We start from the raw sequence: 18053 nt of genomic DNA, 5'->3' as shown, positions 1-18053 counted from the left end.
TCATGACTGTATCCGTGCATTCCTTTACCAGACACACACACACATCCCGCCCAAGAGCGGAGTTTCTGGGTCAGAGGTTATGCCTATCTTCTGCTTTCGTAGATACTGCCTAACAGTTTTCCTACGTGATTGTACCACTTTGCACTTCTACCAGTAACATATGAGAGTTCATAGTACATTCTAAGTAAATAATAGGTGTTATTATTAGAGAGTATCCTTTCCTCCTAGGGATGTGATTGAGGGCTGTAAAAAGTAGTGGCATTGGCCTCCGGTCAAAAGAAGTGGTTATATGGTGTCTGGTTTTATATTTTGCTTCCATGGTGTTGAACATATTACCTTACAGCAAGTAGCTGTCCAGTAGGCTTCAAATGAATTGAAAGGTATCACTACGGCCTCCTCCATAATACCTGGCTTGTGGAGTCAGCAGGTGTATGGTGGACATGGGCAGCCTGTAAGCACCATTGTAGATGGGAGTGGTGAGACAGCAAGAGAGATGAATATGGAAATTGATGTGGAAGGACCTTGAAGATGAGTTTCCCACCTTGTATTTTTTCTCAGGGTTGTTTGTGGTGAATAGTCAATGTTAATTATTCCATTTAGTATCCTTATCATTTAATATTGTTTAAAAACTGGAATTGTTTTGGAGGCAACCTTAGAATGATAAGGGGGAAGTCTGGTATCAAGAAATCTCATTCCGGGCTTCCCTGGTGGTGCAGTGGTTGAGAGTCCACCTGCCGATGCAGGGGACATGGGTTCGTGCCCTGGCCTGGGAAGATCCCACATGCCGCGGAGTGGCTGGGCCCGTGAGCCATGGCCGCTGAGCCTGCGCGTCCGGAGCCTGTGCTCCGCAACAACAACAACAACAAAAATTCCGTTCCTCCACCCACCACTACTCCTCCCCACAGTCAATAAGGACATTTCTGTTCAACTGATTGCCATCGAAGATTTCATTCAAAGATACTGTTTTGCTAAAAAAAAAAATCATTGATACAGTAATATTTTTCTTGATAAATACTGAGTTCTTAATTTCCTGTCTCAACCACATGTGAACCATTTTTAGCTTTTCTTTTCAGCTGTCTCTTAATGATAATGTAAGCGTGCATTTTTTTTGTGGAAGGGTCATTCTGACATATTGTTCTTTTGGTTTTCAGTTTTGTCTTTAATCACAGCACCCGTTTGCTTATATTTTTGTCAAAGAATATCTATTCTCCCACTCTTTCAGTGACACCTAACTGTGTGATATTTTTACCATTCCTAATGTGTGCCATTCCTTGCAATCAAAAGAACTGGAAGCAGATTTTTACATCAATTGGATTTTAGCAAAGCAATCACATCTTGATATATATGACGTGGCATGAATTAGCCAGTTTTAAAATTTCCCATCGAGAAAGGAAGTGAAGTCTACTAAATAATTCTTGATGATGCTATAAATGTTGGTAACTCAGAAAAGCATGATTTATTTAATCATTTAATTAGAAGAAAAGGCAAATTTCGCAGGGAGGTATCAATGTTAGATAATAATAAACATCATATAAACAGTATTTTGTCTCTTAGGAATGTAAGAATTAGGCAGCCTTTCAACAGTAATTTAATTACTTTTGAGAATTTAGTTCTCTGTTAGGTTTTTGTGGTGCTGGTGGTTTATTCTGTTCCAAATCCGTATGTTGAAACTTAATCCCCAAGGTGATGATTAGGAGGTGGGGCTTTGGGGAGGTGTTTAGGTCATAGGGGTGGAAACCTCATGAATGGGTTAAGTGCCCCTATAAGAGAGGGCCAACGGAGCTCCCTTGCCCCTTTACCCTGTGAGGATGCGGGTGAAGAAGTCGGCTCTCCGTAACCTGGAAGAGGGCCTTTACTAGAACCTGACCGTGCTGACACCCTTCCAGCCTCCAGAACTGTGACAAAGACATTTCTGTTGTGTATAAAGCCAGCTAGTCTGTGGTATTTCGTTATAGCAGTCTGAACAGACCATTCACCAGAGTGCACGACTGTACAGTTTCTCCTTTCCCTACTTCACACTTATTAGAGCATCTCTCATGCCCCAAGCGTAAGACACACCTCACCATCATCAAGATCCTACCTACTCCTCTTTGACATATACACACTACTATATATAAAATAGATAACTAATAAGAACCCACTGTAGAGCACAGGGAACTCTACCCAATACTCTGTAATGGCCTATGTGGGAAAAGAATCTAAAAAAGAGTAGATATATGTATATGTATAACAGATTCACTTTGCTCTGCACCTGAAACTCACACAACATTGTAAATCAACTATACCCTGATAAAAATTTAAAAAGTTGAAGCCTTTTTGAAAGAGGCAGCTTCAGCTATGAAATGGATTAAAATATATGAATATCAGGAATAATTATTCTGCGTTTCTTAGCTGAATATGCCTCTCATAAATGTCACTGGTATTTTTCTCTAAAATATATTTTTCGATATGATCTTGCTAAAACTTTTTATTTAATGAAAGGTTAAGCGCTTTTTCAAATCGTCAGGTGTCTGTCTCCTCATGGGACAGTGTGGTATTTGTGCAGTTCTGAGTTCTCTGTGTCTGGGGGGGATTTCTCCGAGGTGGTAGCAAGTGAGTGCACAGTGAGCCGACTAAGCAGGTGTGTGTCACTGATTCTGCAATTGACTGGCCCGACCACAGGGGTAGCCGGGAGACCATTTCCCCGCGGAGCCGATGTCACAGAAAACTTGGTTGTGTCCTGCTTTTTTTTTTTACCCCACATTTCCTGCCACACTGTATTCGGCAAACCAGTACTTGGAATCATTTTTCAACTTTTCAACCTTTTATTTTGTTTGCTAGTTTTGTTAAGAAAAGGTAATGAGTTTTGTTTCTGGTTTTTTTTTTTTTTTTTTTGGTTAATCTCAGAAAGGATATTTTCCTTCTTCTATCACATTTACTTTGGTAGGGTTCACATCTGCTCAAGGGCCCTCAGAGACCTGGAAAAGTAGTTTTCTTTTGAGTTTGTGAAATCATATTTTGTTTTGCTCTGATGGAACTGTTCAGATCCCCATCCTGCCAGCTCTTTTAAAATGCTCGCCTCTGACTTGCAGCACACTGTTTCGTTACAGTTTTTTGACTCCCCTAATTTATTGAGCATTTTAGCACTTGGCTCAGTGAGTTTTCTCCCCACCACTGAATGTGACATTTTTTCATGGTGATCTTACCATCTTTGTAGATGTTGCATCCAGTATTCTGTCTTCCTTGTTTTCATCTTATCTCAACCCAAAATAACAGCCTATGGGCTTCCCTGGTGGCGCAGTGGTTGCGAGTCCGCCTGCCGATGCAGGGGACACGGGTTCGTACCCCGGTCCGGGAAGATCCCACATGCCGCGGAGCGGCTGGGCCCGTGAGCCATGGCCGCTGAGCCTGCGCGTCCGGAGCCTGTGCTCCGCAACGGGAGAGGCCACAACAGTGAGGGGCCCCGCGTACCGCCCAAAAAAATAAACAAACAAACAAAAAACACAGGCTAGATTTTGTTTTCATCAAGGGCTGTGCTGTCTCACATCTTCCGGGCCACCTGTCTCTCCAGCTGCTCCCTTCTGTTCAGGATGCCCCCGCCCCCCCGCCCACTCAGGCATCTCCTCTGGGGAGCTCAGCATCCTCTCTCTGTCCACACGCTCCTGTTCCCATTCCTTTCCTCTGATTCACTTCCACGGTCCATTGTCACAGTTGTGATCTTGTACACTCTCAACTCCCTTGCCCTAACTCTGTTGTAGTCACTGGGCAGTACCTCTTCTTGGTTAAATCCAATGTTCTACCTACTCTGTGTCTGTAACCAAGTATCTCATTATGGTTGAATAAAAGCCCTGGGCCATCCTGGTACGTGTCACTTTAATTAATGGCCACTGACCTCAAGTGGAACTTTAGACTCTTTGCTGATGCATTTCCCTTTTATTTGACTTTCTCAAATTTCCTCTGTCCATTACTTTTAGAGAAAACTCAAGTGAAACTGTAACTTTAGGCATCTATGCAAAGACCAATTTCACAGACCAATTTAACCAGCGGCCAATTTAACAAACGTTTTTATCAAAAAATTGTAGATTCTACAAATAATTTACAGCCAATATGAATTCATATAACGCTTGCCAGGGCCTGAACTTTCAACTTCCATTATTGATTATTTCAGCAGAGCTTCAAAATGAAAACAAATAGACATTAATTAAAAATTACTCAGCGATTTAAAAATCTATGACTTGCCATTTCAGCTGTCTAAAATTAAAATCTAGGCTATTACACTGGGGGAGCAATAATGAATGTTTGAGTCTGAAATGCACACAAGAGGCTGCAGGGATATACTTTTATATCAACTTAATCGTTACCAATAAAATGCAGTGAAGAGAGAAGACATTTATCTTCCACACACAGAGTAATTCTAGTGTTTTGTGTCATTTTTTTTAAAAACATCTTTATTGGAGTATAATTGCTTTACAATGGTGTGTTAGTTTCTGCTTTATAACAAAGTGAATCAGCTTTACGTATACATATATCCCCATATCTCTTCCCTCTTGCGTCTCCCTCCCACCCTCCCTATCCCACCCCTCTAGGTGGTCACAAAGCATCGAGCTGATCTCCCTGTGCCATGTGGCTGCTTCCCACTAGCTATCTATTTTACATTTGGTAGTGTATATAAGTCCATGCCACTTTCTCACTTCATCCCAGCTTACCTTTCCCCCTCCCTGTGTCCTCAAATCCATTCTCTACGTCTGCGTCTTTATTCCTGTCCTGCCACTAGGTTCTTCAGAACCTTTTTTTTTTTTAATTTTAGATTCCACATATATGTGTGTTAGCATACAGTATGTTTTTCTCTTTCTGACTTACTTCACCCTATATGACAGACTCTAGGTCCACCCACTGCACTACAAATAACTCAGTTTCGTTTCTTTTTACGGCTGAGTAATATTCCATTGTATATATGTGCTACACCTTCTTTATCCATCCGTCGGTGGACACTTAGGTTGCTTCCATGTCCTGGCTGTTGTAAATAGAGCTACAGTGAACATCGTGGTACATGACTCTTTGATGGACAAAACAATCATTGCTTATCATCGATCGAGGAGAAGCCACCCATTCCTGATGGCGCCAGCACAGGAGCACACAATATAGAAAGCTGAGAATCCTGGGTGAGAGCGTCTTCCCATCGGCCTGGGCCAACTTCATTGTTGGATACCGAGGAAAAGAGAAATTCCAGTTATTCAGGGGAAACATGAGAACCATGGACACAGTTCAAAGTGTTGAGGCTATATTCAGGCTTGTCTCTGTTCTCAGGTGCTGATTTCTCTCTGACTGTTTTACTGGGTGTTATTGTGGAAATCTGGCCACACGGACACTAGTAATTTCATTTGTTTCTTATAGTGCAATTCCCAAAAGAATTTTGTGAGGGAAGTTTAAATCCGCAATTCTTCTAATATAAAATAGAAAGTGAAAATAGAAGCTGGTAGGGGAAGCACAGAAATAAAACGAGATGACAGGAAGTATCGACTGAAAACCAGGAAAGGCGAAGGGAAAATGAAGAGATGATTCACAAAAGAAGATAAAAAAGTTAGAAATTAAACTTAATCATAATAATCAAATACATTCAAATTACTATAGTAGGAGTAATAATTTGACTACCATTTATTTAATGGGCATCTAACATTGTTCTCTGACTTCATGTGGGTTAACTATTTGAATCCTGACTATGGCCCTAGAGGTAGGTGCAGCTATTCTTCTTCTTCCCAATGCTTTAATAAAACAAGAAAACACTCAGGCTGCAGAGGGCACAGTGCATTCATTGTTGGTCACGGAAGTAGAACAGACATGTTGGAAAGCATTTTGGTAATAGGCATTGAGAAACTTAAGAATAATTGGCCCATTTTCAGTTTAATCAACTCTTCTCAAGAAGCAATGTTGTATATAATAAAGTTTTAGAAATCTGAAAATGTTTAAAGTAATGTAGCATAACAGCAAGTCAGACTATGAGGCAGGCTTAAAAATCATGGAGCTTAAGGAGAATTCAAATTTGCGAAAATGGGCACAATATAATAACTGGGAAAAGGATACAAATCATGTGATTCCTGTTCTGTAAATGAAATTGCATATAATCATAGAAAAAAGGGCAGAAATATAGCAGGATATTTTTTCTCTAGATAGTGAAATATGGTGAATTTTATACCTTTCATAATTTCCAAAGTTTCTACAATTAAACAAAAATCAGGTGTGGTAGATTGAGTGCATCTCTGGTCCTGGACCCAGACCTCTCCTTCATGCCCTCCCACAGTGATTCTGGCTTCAGATGACTTGCTTTAGCCAATGGGACAGTAGCACGTTAGATGCTACTTCGGTGCTGTCTCATCTGTGATCACCGTGAGAGGGTTCCCTGGTGGGGATTTGGAGGGGACCTGCAGGAGAGCTCATTCATCCCAGCCCAGGCCAGCCTGCATCCACGGGCTTCCAGCCAGCAAGCCGGCTTCTACAGACACGTGAGCAGCTCAGCAGGCAAGCCTCACCCAGATCGGCAGAACTGCCACTGTCCCCTGGGCGCATGGGGATTAACAAACAGCTGCTATTTACCCCCTTCGCCCACTAAGATTGGGGGTAGTTTGTTGTAGGGTCAGTTAACTTACATAGGAGGCCGTTTAGGGTCCAGAGCTTTACTGAGCAGCAAACCAGGTTTATATGCATTCGTCCATAAAGACGTATGCAGGGGCTTCCATTGCTCCTTCTCTGAATCACCCTGTGTTCCCAGCCTGGCTTTATATCCTCCATGTATTTAACTAGCTGCCTCCACTCCTCTTTTCCTAATTACCATATCTGTGATCAGATTCGTTCTCAAGGCAGCCCCAGCATCCTCTGACGACCAGGGCTGAGAGGCGGCAGGAGCTGGTTGAACAGGGTCAGCGGCAGAGGAGGGGCAGGCAGGCCTGCGGCATGAAGGCTGATGGGCGATGGCGATAATTAGTGTCCGGCTATGAGAAGAGAGGGTGGCGTCATCAGGTGTGTTGGAGGGAGCACACGGGTGTGACACGGGGGAAAGAGTGACAATGGTCCCACCTGCCCTGGTTCCGCCCTCTGACCTCTCCCAAGCTGCAGCGCGTGGCTGAGTCTCGTAGCCTTTTTTAAACAAAGGTAGGCTGGTTTGCGTCTGCTTGGAGGGAAACATTGCCGAGTCAAATAAATTCTCCCCAGGGCCTCTTCAGAGCAAGCCCATTAGGTGCCCTGGGCCTGGGGGTAAATTTTGACCTTTCCAAATTTCCCCTTCACAACGGAATAGCAGTGGTTCTCATCACTACATCAAGAAGCAGTGAAATCCCAGGTGGTCCAGATTGCTCCCTCAGGACCGATTAGCTCAACAGAAGGTGTATGTGTGTGCCCTCAGAGCGGCCCAGCCAAACTGATTTGGTGAGCGCATGGTTCGGCCTTGTGCCCCCACAATGTCATTCACCCGTGGATAAAGGGCTGCTTTCACATGGACTTTTTGTGCTCAGGGTAGTCTCAGTGCTTCAGAGAAACGTTGGGAAACATCTCATGACCCACAACTCTTGCTTCTGGTGTTAACATGGCATCCGGGTTGCACACAGTAGGTCCTCAAAAATTAGTTTGTAAGAAAGAAATTTAAATACCCTGTTTGACCAGCTTAGGTGATCAAGTACATAAACTAGGATAGCTAAAAATGTGTGTAAGAGTTGTGAAAACATGGGGAATTCCCTGGCAGTCCCGTGGTTAGGACGCCGCACTTTCACTGCCGTGGGCCCGGGTTCAATCCCTGGTTGGGGAACTAAGATCCCACAAGCCGCATGGTGGCAAAAAAAAAAAAAAAAAAAAAAAGAGTTGTGAAAACATAATAATCCAGTGTAGTAGTTCTCCAGGTGTGTCCCCTGAGTGACAGCATCAGAATTACCTGGGGACTTGTTAGAAATACATGTTTCCTGTTCCCACTTCTCCTCACAGAACCAGAAGGGCTTGGGGGGGATGGTGGTGTGTGGTCCAGCCACCTGTGTGTTTAGTGCTTTATGTGATGCACATGCTCACGTGAGACCCATGGACTGAGTGGTTAGAGTCTCTGGTTTCTAACAAAGGGTTGCAAAATTATTCTGAAGGTAACTCTCATTCACTTTTCCAAACAAATGGAGAATGTGCCATTGGTTAAAACTGCATTAGAAATGAAAACAAAATAGCTCCAGTTTCCAAATCCCATATCCATAACTTAATGTTATTAACATTTGAAGGCTTTTTCCCATAGTTAAACACAATTCACAGCCAGTTTTAACAGACGCATCAGATCAGTTAGAAAATTTTCATTTGGATTGGTATTAGGTAATATTAGGGAATTATTATTTATCTTATTATCACGGTATTGCAAATGCAGGGATGTGCTGGAGCATGTATGTTTGAAATGATTATTGTTATCAATACACTCGAGTGAGATAAAATGCAAAATTCATATTAAACATATTATATGCATGTGTTTTTAATGGATTTAATTAAAGTAGGACATAACAAACGAAAAAGTGATTCTTCCATACAAATAATACAAATCAAAACTGATTTTTTTTGGATTCTAGAGGCAAGTTAAAGAATGTCAAATTAAAATTTAAAACAATATAGGTCAATATATTACTAATATTCTAACTATATTCCTAACTGCGGCAGCCATTAATGTTGATCTGTTGTTTGTTATTCTGAAGCTCATGTCAGAATCTGTGCCTCACTCTCCTTTCATCTCCATAACAACAAGGGAAGCTATTTGTAGCACTTCCTGGTTTGACACATGGTGAAGATGGGATGTAGGGAAATTAAGTAACTCGTTCAAAGTCTTTTAACCATTAACGGTGCAGTTAGGATTCATGATATGTTCTCAAATCAAAATTGTAGGGAACAGGTTCTTTCTACACAGCAAGCAGCTTCAGGAAGGAGCTTATCAGAAACAGCTGCACTTACGGTCTGAATGCAATACAGCTGTCAGGAGCCATCCTAGACAAACAAAAGCATGTGTACACATATAGCTTGAAGGATTGGGGTTGGGACTGGAGCTGGAGATGGGGGAAGAAGCAAAAGTCTGTATGAATATGTAATCTGGGAGAGCCTTAGAGAGCAGGAGGATGTTAACAGCATCTGGAGAAAATTATTATTGGCCAAAAAATGCTACAATTTTTGCGAAGGGACACTAGGTTACTTAGAAAAACAATTACTAAAAATGAAATCTAAGTCCTTACCCAGACCTCAATGACCCTGCAACAACATATGATCCATTCCTGCCTCTTAGACTCCTTTTCCAACCTCTCTCCCTGTGTCCACTTGGCTCCAGTTACCTCCTTGAGGCTGATAATGCTTCTGCCTTAGGGCCTTTGCACTTGCTCTTCCTGCTTTTTCCTTGATGACTAATGACATCTGTGTCAGTTTTGTCCCTAGGTATTTCATATGTTTGATATTATAAATGATATTTTTATGTTTAACTTCTGTGTCATAAGTGTGTGGGTTTATTTCTGGGCTCTCTCTTCTGTTCATTTAATCTATGTGTCTATTTTTATGTCAGTACCATACTGTTTTGACTACTGTAGCTTTGTAGTATAGTCTAAAGTCAGGGAGCATGATTCCTCCAGCTCTGTTGTTCTTTCTCAATATTGTTTTGGTTATTTGGGTCTTTTGTGTTTCCATACAAATTTTAAAATCATTTATTCTTCTGCTGTGAAAAATGCCCTTGGTATTTTGATTGGGATTGCATTGAATCTGCAGATTGCCTTGGGTAGTATTGTTAGTTTCTAGGGACACAGAAATATAATTTATTTCTGTGTTTCAGTCTTGTATGAACTTTGCTAAATTTAGAGTTTTAAGAGATTTTTGGATTTTATAGATTTCTCTATGTAGACATGTGCCTTTGAGATAATGTGTATTGTGCTATTTCTGGTGCAAAGTACTATAAATGTCACTTAGGTTAAGTTGGTTAATAATGTTGTTCAAGTCTTTTATATCTCCTGATTTTCTGTGTACTTTTTCTATGTATTACTGAGAGAGGAGTGTTTAAATATTTGACTATCATTTGGGTTTGTCTGTTTCCTTTGTGGTTCTATTAGTTTCATCTTCATGCATTTTCAAGCTCTTTTATCAGTTGGATAAAGGTTTAGGGTTATGTACTCTTGGTGAATTTTTCATTATGACTGCTTTATCATCATGAAATGACCCTCTTTGTTCCTGGTGTACGCTTCTCTAAGATTTACGTTGTCTGATATCCTTTTCTGTACTTTTAATTTTAAATTATTTGTATCTTTATATTTAGTGTGAGTTCCTTACAGGCAGCCTAAAGTTGGGTGTTGCCTTTTGTCCAATTGCACAGTCTCTGTTTTAAATAGCATGTTTAGACTGTCTCCATTTAATGTGGCTATTTTTATGGTTGGATTTAAATTCACCGTCTTGCTCTTTTTTAAAATCAGTCTCACTGGGTATTTGCTGATTTTTCCCTCTTTTTGTAACTTCTTTTGGATGGTGTATTTCTTTATTCCATGTTACTTTTTTGTTTTACTAGCTACATGATTTGTTATTTTAGGGATTGTTTAGGGTAAATAATACAACTGTTTAGGTTATCTCTATCCAAGTGATATTATATTTCTTTGCATAAACTATGGTTATACTTTAATTCTACCATTTTAGAGATAAAAGAAGCTGAAATTCAGAGAAGTGATGTGACTTGTCTGTGGCCAGACACCTTGGTTAGGGGCTAAAATAGGAATTCTAGTTTACTGACTTCAGACCCGGTGCTTTTTTCACAGTGTAACACTAGGATGAGCGTCACTTTCTTTGGAGAATACCAAGTCACCATAGTTACAAATTATAAGCACCAATGTGGAAAAATTTGGGATTATTCTTTTCCTGTTTAGGAAAATGTAAGTTTTAAAGATCCAGTAGGAAAGCCCTAAAATTTCCCTGTAGACCACTTGGATAGGCATCAGACAAAGCATCAGGTAAATAATTAGAGATAAACCTGTGAGCCAGCTTTTAGTTCAGACCCTGGAGCGGAATTTGGCTTCCTTTGGCTTCGCATAATAGTCACTGTGGGAGAGTTTCACATCCCATAAATCACATTCTGCCCGTGGCTGGTAGGGTTGTCTGAAATCGTATTTACTCATATTATTCTATGTGCCAGGATTAAGGAATATCTGAGACCGTCAGCATGATGGGGACCTCTGTCTAGGCCTGGTTATGTAAAAACTGAACGGAAGATGCATATTTACTTCTCGCATGTGGAACATTGGGATTGCACAATTAATATACTCAATTTGGGCAGATCACATTTTATGTTCCCTGGATCATCATAGGAACAAAGAAGAGAGTCTATTAATAATAGAAATGAATATGTTAATATTACTTTTAAACACAAGTATGACATAAATAGGAGCCAATATTTAGTGAAATTTAAAATCTTGAATTGCCACGGTTCTCTCAGATGTATTTTCCTTGTTGTAATTGCATTTATATCCAGCTTTATTCCAGGTATTATATATTTATACCAGATTAAAATGAAATGCTCTTCTGAGTATTTACACACCATCACTTTGTCATTAGTATTCATGAGCTCTAAATAGCAAATACTTAACTCTGAACCTAGGAGACAAGTCGTAAAAGTAATCAGTTGTTATAACTAGTCTGCGTTCTGCTTTTTCTCTGGTTGAAGAAAATAAAGAGTAGGATTCTTACATTGAAACAAAGTTTATCAGACCAGAAATTTATGTATGTATGTATGTATTTATATATGTCTTTTGCCAGAGCTTGCTTTTAAAGAAAATCAGTGATGCCAGAATGCCTGGATTTTTTTCCTATATTCATAAGAATATTATATAGAAATAGCCTCAAATTATAACTTTTTGACTAATATTTATATAGTCAAAAGAATTCTCCAACTTAGTTGTTAAGGCATTTGACAGTATGTAATCAGCTTCTCCTAGAAGTTTACATCGTATTGGGGGGAAGAAAAAGGAATAACCGTTGTCCGGTGGTTTCCACTGTAAATGCACAACAACGACTGTGCGTGTGTGCAGGCAAATGATCTTCACAAATGTAGGCCTCTGAAGACAATGTACAGACGAGCTCCTGTGCTGGGTGTGTGAGAGTAGAGAGTGGAGAGGTAAACGGTGAAAATGAGAGGACCAAAAAACGAGGCCACTTAGCCTAGTCCCATCACTCTTTGCCGTATAGCTGTGCAACTTCCAGACCAGATGCAGTTCTTTTCAGCCTTTCCCATGTGGTTTAATAAAAACAAATTTCTCCAGCATTCCATAGTGCAGTCATCTATTGGAACAGATGTTTAGCTGGCATTTTCACTCTCTTTTCTTTAAAAGAGATTTTTAGTGCTCTTTTCAGTTTCAGGAAATTGCTTTATTTCCGTGTGGCGGCTCTCTATCACACTAGACTCAATGATGGCGTGTTATTGCCCGGCACGTCCACTGCAGGTGACCACGATGAGTCCCATCCTGGGCATGGCTTGACTTCATTTCCTAAAATGTGCTTTAGACAGGCCGATCATTTGGGTGAATGATAACACAAAAACTCCGTAAAACTGAATTGAAATGTTTGCTCAGGAAAAGCAAAAACGTAGGGTGAAATTTTATAAAGGATTAATAGTGAAATATTTGGTTTGATTGATGACATGTGCATTCATTCATTCAAAGATATTTCTGAATGCCCTCCATGTCCCAGGCACTGTATTATGCCTGGTTATAAGCTGGCAAATTAAAAAAACAGGACTACTGCCCTGGGAACTCAAAATTTAATCTGGCAGGAGGTCAATAAACAAGTGAACAAATAAAAATTTAAATTTTATATTATAATACAATTATACACGATGAGTGCTATGGTAGAGAGTAATTTAGTTGGGCTCCTATTCAGAAATTGAAGTTATAGATCTCTCAGAGAATTTATTTAAACAAGGACACAGTGATATGACCAGTCCACCCTGTGAAAATTTGGTGATCTCATTCTACAGAAACGAAGTAACATGAGCAGAAGTCTGGAGTTGGACAAAACTGAGAATAACTGGAAAATAGAAAGGGAGCCAGTGTGCTGGGAGAGGGCAGAACTGAAATCAGGAAATAATCAGTTTGGATTATTTAGGGACTTGTAAATCACCGTAAGGTGTTTGCAATATATATAATTAATGGGACAATATTTTAATTGTTTCTTTACTAATTGTTACTTCTATTCAATATAAATTATTGAATAGATACAACTTTTGAATGAAATATTTCTATTACTCTATATACATTAATAGATATCTACTTTCGTTCTGAAAACAATTTCAGATCATCCAGTGGAAAAGTATAGGCATTGTGATAGGGCTGACAGGCTGAAGGAAATGATAATGACTTGGAAATGACATAGACTAAGGTTAAGCAGCAGAAGCAGATTTAGAACTCAGTTCGTGTTTAATCTTTAATATGATTCTGTGAAACATCAGTGGATTGAAAAATAAATCCTGGATGTATGGATGTATCATGATAAAAGGTGATAAAACACACTGTATGACCAGCAGGATTCAGGAATGGATAATGTAATGGAGGTGGAACAGTTTTCTTGTTTGGTTGTCTATACTTCCTAAAGAAGATGGAAATGAGTAGAAACTTAAAATATCATGAGATGCTGTAACCCATATGTGTGTCAAGAATGTTCAAATTAAGAGCTGGACCAAAAATGTCCCCAGTTATGTGGAGCATTTCCTTTACTACAGTAGCTGGGGGAAAGGCATGCAGGATAGGTCAGTATTGTGGGTAGAGTTAGCACCTAAAGCATTTTTCTATATTGGTTTGTCTGCCGTACTTTCAACCTCACATTGAGCTTGAAATGTATTTTTCTCTTTACCAGTTATTCCTTCGTGTATGCCAGTCTTTTAGGTTCTTCCCTGTTTTTTTTTTCTTTTTTGACAGTGCCGTATAATATATCCCCTTCACAGAGTAATTCACTATTTTTTTTAAAAAAATAATTGCTAGAACCTACTATGCAAGACATATAAAAAGGAAGATACTGCCTTTCCTGTCCAAATAGTGAAACTGGATCAGTAGAAAGAAGTATTTACGTTAGTAACTACACATTCAGGAAAAAATAGTTGTAGGTGGTGCTACAGAAATTAAAAACATCTGCGGAGGGAATTCAGAAGAGAAAGTGACAACATTTAGTTGGGAGGGAGGATGCACACAATTACAGAAGCGGCGGAACTTGAAGTGAAACTTGAAGAGTGGGCGTTACTGTGCAGGTCGGGAAAGGAGGTCCAGGTGAAGGAACACGGTGAGCGGAGGGGAGGCGGGCACGCGCACATCCTCAGGAGAGCGGGGTGATGCCGCCGACTGATGGTTTGTTTGGACACAAGCCAGTATTCTCCACCTTGCTCACTTACTTGGTTTATCCTGCTTGGCACCAAGTGACTTTGGGTTATTATCAGAAATAACCCACCTAGTAAGATAAAAATATGTATCCTGATACGGCTCATTTATGTTTGTTTCACTGTGGGAGCCAGGTTCCCTGTGATTCGCGCTCTTGTGTAGTTCACTCCCACGTTGCACCAGGGTTGGTCTCCGGGTAAACATGATACAGAAGACAGGATGGAAAGCAGCTTCCGAGGTGAGGTCATGGGATACTGCTGCTTCTGGCTTGGTGCTTTGCTCGCTCCCTCTTGGGTCGCTGACTCAAGGGAAAGTCAGCTGCCATGTGATGAGTAGCCCTATGGAGCGGTCCACACAGTGAGGAACTGAGGCCTGCAGCCAGCAGTCACTTGTGTGGTCTTTGTAGGAGATCCCGGAACCCCAGTGAAACCTTCCGACGAGCGAGTCCTGGCCGCCATCTTGAGGGCAACCCCACGGGAGACCCTGAGCCAGAATCACCAGCTAAAGCGCTTCTAGATTCTCATCCTCAGAAACTGTTGCTGAATGGTTTTTGTATCAAGCTGCTGGGTTTCGGGGTGATTGTGTTAAGCACCATCAGTAGATAACTAACACTTTTCCCAACACCTAGAATAATGTCTGATATATATATATATATATATATATATATATATATATATATGAGAAAGACTCTCAGTAAAGGTTTAACATATTTAATACATAGAATATTCACTAACTTTTTACACTAGAGACTCATTTTTTAAACTTTAGTTCTAAATACGTAATTTTTATAAAGAACTCAAATTATGTTTATAGAATATTTAAAGACATTAATTTGCAACTCTGCAATGTACCGTTGACTTATTCCCTTCTCAAGTTAGTCCCTGACCTTCAAATACCAATGTTGGCTGCAGGTTAAGATTCAGTTTCAGCAGCTGTCTCCATTCCATATAAAAGGCTATGATTCTATTTTTATTATGTATGATTTTTATTTTAGTCTCCAGAAGCAAATTAGGAAAAAAAGATTCATGAAAGTGTTGATTAGTCAATGCAAAATTCGCAGATAAACTTGTAAACATAATCAGGAGACTTAATTTTTAAAATTTTATCTTTAGTTTTTATTACATTTAAAAGCTCTTTGTCGGGACTTCCCTGGTGGTCCAGTGGTTGAGAATCCGTCTTGCAATGCAGGGGATGCCAGTTCAATCCCTGGTGGGGAAACTAAGATCCCACATGCCGTGGAGCAATAACAAGCCTGCACGCCACAACTACAGAGCCCATGCGCTCTGGAGCCCGTGCGCCACAATGAGAGAGAAGCCCCACACCGCAACAGAGGATCCCGTGTGCCACAACTAGGACCCGACGCAGCCAAATAAAGAAATTCTTTTTTAATTAAAAAATATATAAAAGCTCTTTGTCATGAGGATAGATGATTTAAGAACTTAACATTTGTACAGGGTCACAGTGAAATGGAGACTTGAGGTATTATTCTGCATAAGTCTTGATCAATCCTTTAATTTTTAAAAAGACATTATTTTCTGACAGTTTAAGGTTCACAGCAAAACGGAGGGGAAGGTACAGAGATTTTCCATATACCTCTACCCCCATGCATGCATAGCCTTCACCATTATCAACATCCACCCATTAGATGGTAGATTTGTCTTAATTGATGAGCCTATATTGACACATCATAATTCTCCAAATACATAATTTACATGATGGTTCCTTCTTGGCGTTGTACAGTCTATGGATTTGGACAAGTGTATAAGGACATGTTTCTGTCATTATGGTATCATACAGAGTATTTTCACTACCGTGTTAATCCTCTGTGCTCTGCCTCTTCATCCTTTCCACAACCCCCAACTCCTACAACCAGTGATGTCTCTCCTGTCTCCATAGTTTTGCCCTCGCCAGAATGCCATATAGCTGGAATCATACAGTAGGTAGCATTCTCAGATTGGCTTCTTTCTCTTAAGACTCTTGATACGTCGCATTTTGTTCAGTGCTGAACAATGTTCTATTGTCTAGACACAGTTTATTTATCCACATCTACTGAAGGACATCTTGGTTATTTCCAAGTCTTGACCATTATGGATAAAGCTGCTATAAACACCCATGTGCAGGTTTTTGTGTTGTCTTAAGTTTTTGGCTTTTTTTTTTAAACATCTTTATTGGAGTATAATTGCTTTACAATGGTGTGTTAGTTTCTGCTTTATAACAATGAATCAGCTATACATATACATATATCCCCATATCTCCTCCCTCTTACGTCTCCCTCCCACCTTCCCTATCCCACCCCTCTAGGTGGTCACAAAGCACTGAGCTGATCTCCCTGTGCTATGCGGCTGCTTCCCACTAGCTATCTGTTTTACATACATTTGGTAGCATATATAGGTCCATGCCACTCTCTCACTTCGTCCCAGCTTACCCTTCCCCCTCCCCGTGTCCTCAAGTCCATTTTCTACATCTGTGTCTTTATTCCTGTCCTGCCCCTAGGTTCTTCAGGACCGTTTTTTCTTTAGAGTCCACATATATGTGTTAGCGTAGGGTATTTGTTTTTCTCTTTCTGACTTCCTTCACTCTGTATGACAGACTCTAGGTCCATCCACCTCACTACAAATAACTCAATTTCGTTTATTTTTATGGCTGAGTAATATTCCATTGTATATATGTGCCACATCTTCTTTATCCCTTCATCTGTCAATGGACAATTAGGTTGCTTCCATGTCTTGGGTATTGTAAATAGAGCTGCAGTGAACATTGTGGTACATGACTCTTTTGAATTATGGTTTTCTCAGGGTATATGCCCAGTAGTGGGATTGCTGGGTCATATGGTAGTTCTATTTTTAGACTTTTAAGGAGCTTCCATACTTTTCTCCATAGTGGCTGTACCAATTTACATTCCCACCAACAGTGCAAGAGGGTTCCTTTTTCTCCACACCCTCTCCAGCATTTATTATTTGTAGATTTTTTGGTGATGGCCATTCTGACCGGTGTGAGGTGACACCTCCTTGTAGTTTTGATTTGCATTTCTCTAATGATTAGTGATGTTGAGCATTCTTTAATGTGTTTGTTGGCAGTCTGTATATCTTCTTTGGAGAAATGTCTATTTAGGTCTTCTGCCCATTTTTTGGATTGGGTTGTTTGCTTTTTTGATATTGAGCTGCATGAGCTGCTTGTAAATTTTGGAGATTAATCCTTTGTCAGTTGCTTTGTTTGCAAATATTTTCTCCCATTCTGAGGGTTGTCTTCTCATCTTGTTTATGGTTTCCTTTGCTGTGCAAAAGCTCACTCAGGCGGGGGTGTGGGGGAGGGGGGTGTGGGGAGGGAGGGGCACGGAGTGTGGGGCAAGTCTGCGGCGGCAGAGGCCGGCATGACGTTGCAGCAGCCTGAGGCTCGCCGTGTGTCCTCCCGGGGGAGTTGTCCCTGAATCACGGGACTCTGGCAGTGGCGGGCTGCACAGGTTCCCAAGAAGAGGGGTGTGGATAGTGACCTGTGCTTGCAACAGGCTTCTTGGTGGCGGCAGCAGCAGCCTTAGCGTCTCATGCCCGTCTCTGGGGTCCGCGCTGATAGCCGCGGCTCTCGCCTGTCTCTGGAGCTCGTTTAAGCAGCGCTCTGAATCCCCTCTCCTCGCGCACCCGAAACAATGGTCTCTTGCTTCTTCGGCAGGTCCAGACCTTTTCCCGGACTCCT

The sequence above is a fragment of the Delphinus delphis genome, chromosome 20 (assembly GCF_949987515.2).
Source record: "Delphinus delphis chromosome 20, mDelDel1.2, whole genome shotgun sequence".
NCBI lineage: Eukaryota > Metazoa > Chordata > Mammalia > Artiodactyla > Delphinidae > Delphinus > Delphinus delphis.
The sequence above is the reverse complement of the archived record's forward strand: the minus strand, read 5'-3'. Positions refer to the sequence as shown.